A 4,490-nucleotide genomic window follows, 5' to 3' on the forward strand; every position below is an offset into this window, starting at 1 on the left:
GATAGGGGATGTGCTGGTTCAGTATTAATCGCCATCCCTGAAGGACTGAGAGACATTTGTTTCTTTACTATTTTTCTGGACTCACCCACCAACCAGGGACAAACAGGCGGGCCTAGGCAGCTATGACACTGGCAAAGTTTTCGGTTCTTTCTTCCAGCGCTCCGCGATATTTAAAGCGTAACAAAAATCCTAACGTCATAAGTAATAAAGTAAAATGATAATAACGCGACAAGTCGGGTCACCTCGCTGGTTCCTTGCCCCAGCCATTTTCTACAAACATTGCTGTACTTCCGTCCAGTAAAGTGGAACCAATAAAGCCTGGAAATTATACACCATTCCCCCCGAAGGTCCTGATTATTTTTCTAAATTTTCTTGCAACGAATCCTGGATTGACTGAGTCATACCCCGCCTAAGGAAACTCGTTACAATATAAAGACTTGTTTCATAAATCGTATAGAATATATTTGTTGTTATTGTTACATCAACGTAATTTTTCTTTATATGAATTATATAAATTAAATAAGTTTTTAATTTGTTGGGTTTATTTTATTTTGAGGCATAGAAGTGCTTGTGTATGATGATTGGTCTTGTTGGTGCGGCGCGAGCTCTGCGCCGCCCTCCTCTTCTGCGCCTACGCCGCCCCGACGATTTTGGGGTGATTCGCGCCCTCATTCAGAGATGTTGTTACAGTTGATGTCTGATATTGAACTGATTGATTAGCTTGTAGGAAGCCTTGGGGTTAGCCAATAAACTGTAGTTAGTACTTTTATCGAAAATGGAACGATGTTTATAATAAGGTGCAATATGAGATTAGTGAGAAGTGTTTATAGTAGGTTGCAATATGAGATTGATGAGAAGTAATCACAACGAGTTCGTATGACGCTCGTTGTTTATGAAATTCTATGTTTGTTTACTTTGCTTATTAGGGTTGTTCTTAAATTTATGGTTTTTGTTAGGACGGTCCTTAACTTATATTCTATGTACTTGATGTTATATTTTTTGCACTTTTTGGGTAGTTTTTTACCATCACTACCCGGTCGTAAGAATGGTTGCTGGTCTATTGTGATTTTTGGCTGTTTACATATATTTCTACATCTATGTGTCTTTGTGTATATCGATGGAATATTCCTTACGCTATTGTATTTCCAATAATTATTCTGGTAAAAATAGAATTGCCGAATGGACAACTTTTAGTTCGACCATGAACTTGCGTATAGCATTGCCGCGTGTGCGTCAATTGCAATGCAGTTGGCCGAAATGCGATACATAGTTGTGCGGGTCGTAAAAAATATTGAAATATTAGGGAGAATTGAAATAGTATATGGTAAGCGCGTGCTGGGTTCATTGCCCTACGTATAATCAAACTGCATTGCAATATTTTAGCACGAGAAAAATGGAGTCTTGAAACGTTGTCAATTATCAAACAACGAATGGTGTTTGGGAAGTTTTTCTTTTCACAATTCTTTTCAAGTAAATATAAATGTTTACATTTGTGTGTGCATCATTATTAATATGTGATGTGTACACATTTGAATATTGAAATGCATTTGTATACTCGTCAAGGATAACAGCATAGATCAAACATGTTGGATTTAAGAATATTACGGGTTTCAAGCGGTAGCAATTGCAACTCCCCCAAGCCAATCAGATGATCAAAGTGCTCCAAAAAGTAGTTGTGAACGGAATCTCGTGCAACGCCCTACGAAAAAACAGATCAGTAAGTCTCTTCTTCTATGATTCGATAATTTGCTAGGTTCACATTGCATTTAGGAAATCCCTCACATTGTTCCTTCCCCTATTCAATATGAAGTAAATCTGATGTAGATAGCAAGTGATCGATGAGTGCGATAATTCCGCTACACATGTATTTGGTGAGCGCTTTTACAGCAAACGCGTTTACATTTTCCACTTTAACAGATCCTACTCTTCTCTTCTTCGTATCAGTCATATACGATCCACTTGTACGGGTGTTCTGGAAACACTTCTGATAGCGTTTTTCGGTATTTATTTGAGATGTTTCAAAGATGCGGTCCTTATCTCTTTAATCACGCAGCTTAAAACAGCTCTGTGACAGAATATGTATGTGAGTTCGTGGTATTTTACTCACATAGCTCTATTTCGAGGCGTTGAGGCGCTTTGATTTCCAATGCCACTGCACTGTCAGTTCCAGTTATTACCTTGAGGGGTACTAAGCGCGATAATAAAGACTAAGAAAAGGAAGAACGCACATGTCCGATGAGAAGGATAAACGTATTATATTAAAAATTGTGTACAAACATTTTCATTAACTCAGCTAAAAATATTGACACGTCTGATCTGCATCTTGATGAAGTTTTTGAAACGGATTCAACATACATTCAACCTGTATTTACGATTAAACGCCTTATATTTGAATTGTGTAAAAACAATTGAACTTCTTTATTTAAATTGGCACTATTTATGCTTAATTCTACTAGACGACATTATGCTAAAGTAATCAAAAATTAATTGGGGCGCCTGGCGTCGTATTGCATTTGAAATGCGACATAATTTTTGTTTTTCTTTTTGCTAAAGAATTAAGCAAATTCAGCATAATTCTGTCGCACTTCAAAGTGTATGCATATGACGGTATGCGATCACACTACAATATATTAAATTAAATTCTATAATTATTTTAAACGCAGCTTATTAATATTAAATTAGGTACTTACGTATTAACGCCACCGCGGAAAAAATTCCACTATAAAAGCCAATAAAAAGCAGCCTTACTTACTTGTATGCTAATAAAAAGCAACCTTGTTATTTCAATGTTTACTTACATGTTAAGGCAACAAAAATCGAATGGTTTAAAATCAAAACACATTAGAAGCCAAAAAAAACAATTTTTAAAAGTGAAGTATTTATTATGATTTTGTTGGAAAAGTAACCGATAAAGAATTCAAGATAGATTCAAAACTGGCTTTATTTTCTTTTAATTGATGCTGTCGCTATATGAACTCTGCTAAATAAGATTCCAAATGATGTCTGGCTGTCCGCCTATGTCTCTTATTTCTCCATTTAGCGCTGCCCCACATTCTCTCAACTGTTTGTGTATGAACTCCTGTATCAAGATCAATAAAATTGTATTTATGATTAACTTTAGCGTGATGAAATCCTTTCATTTCTCTTCTATTTGTTTGGTAACCTTTCCAACTGTCAGAATAAATTGTGCTACCGTCTGCAATGTTTTCAATAATTTTATCAAGAAGGGTAGAACCAGTTCTACTAGGAACAGTGACAATAAATGAATCCTTTGTTTCTCTACATATGCCACCAAACACCCACTGTTCTTCATCAATTTCCACGATGCAATCTGGTCCACCTATCTTCTTGTTTGCTTATCCACCATATCTAAGACACATAATTCACGCATGTACTTGTTCCAATCTATAACAGTTTTATCCGATAAGCCAAGTTGCTTTTTACAAAATTTAATTAAAACGTCAACTCCTCGCAACAGCAGTGTATGAATCTCGACGCTGAACAAAATGGAATTCTGCTTAACTGAAGCCAGTTGTCTTTTCTAAGTCCCACTTGCTGACCACACTCTTTTACATTACATTTCCAGCAGCTACGTTCACCAAAATAAAGCTTCATGTCATGAAAATTGGTACAGTTTCGTTCTTTATGTAAAATATTTGGCTCCTGGAAAAATAAAATTGCGTCTCGTTCTGTTGTTGGCAAATCCCAAATACGCATTTTTTTTTTTTTTTTTTTTTTATTTGTGTTTGATATGGATTGGACCTTTTAACCTAAATTTAGATCCATAATCCAGTAACTATATAGAAATCCATTGCTGATATTCAAAATTTCACGCGATGATGCAATATTGATGCTTTCTTACTAAGATTTTTTTAATTTTTTGCTTTCTAGGTTATGTTTGACTCTTGTCTTTATTTCTTTATTTCAATTGATTAACACGCTGAAGTTGGTTGTGCACACCCCAACGACAGCATGAAGACTGAAATACGCATTTTCGTAACACCAAAAATTCAGCAAACAACAAGATAACAAGAAAACTAAAATATAATTTCGCGCGTAACTACGTAAGTAAACATTGAAATAACAAGGTCGCTTTTTATTGGCATACAAGTAAGTAAGGCTGCCTTTTATTGGCTTTTATAATGGAATTTTTTCCGCGGTGGCGTTAATACGGAAGTAACTTAAATTATTATAAAAAAAATGTTTTAATTTAATAATTTGGTATAAGCTGAATTCACATTTTTTGCATTTTTTCTTTAACTAGAAAATTTACGTATATAAGTTGAATTATTTTATTTTCCTTTGGATTTTTATTGAAACGCAAACTTTAATATTTTTTTCTTATTTAATTTATTTAACAAATTTATTTCGGAACTAGTTATGTTGAGTGAATAGTTGGTAAAGCGACTGACTTTCTTTAACAAATTATAAAAGAGGAAACCTCGGTTTAACCAATTATCCACAGTCAGCATTTATGTTTATTATAGGGT

General features: G+C 34.7%; 1 long non-coding RNA gene across 1 annotated transcript; it reads right to left on the bottom strand.

Annotated features, from left to right (window-relative positions):
• Positions 1-2,001: 2,001 nt before the first annotated feature.
• Positions 2,002-2,472, bottom strand: LOC119632909. The gene is made up of 2 exons (XR_005246832.1): positions 2,278-2,472; positions 2,002-2,207 (listed from the first exon to the last, which is right to left on the bottom strand). It is a non-coding gene; the product is annotated as an uncharacterized LOC119632909 (long non-coding RNA).
• Positions 2,473-4,490: the final 2,018 nt, after the last annotated feature.

This window comes from Glossina fuscipes, unplaced genomic scaffold (assembly GCF_014805625.2).
Source record: "Glossina fuscipes isolate IAEA_lab_2018 unplaced genomic scaffold, Yale_Gfus_2 2, whole genome shotgun sequence".
Taxonomy (NCBI): Eukaryota; Metazoa; Arthropoda; class Insecta; order Diptera; family Glossinidae; genus Glossina; species Glossina fuscipes.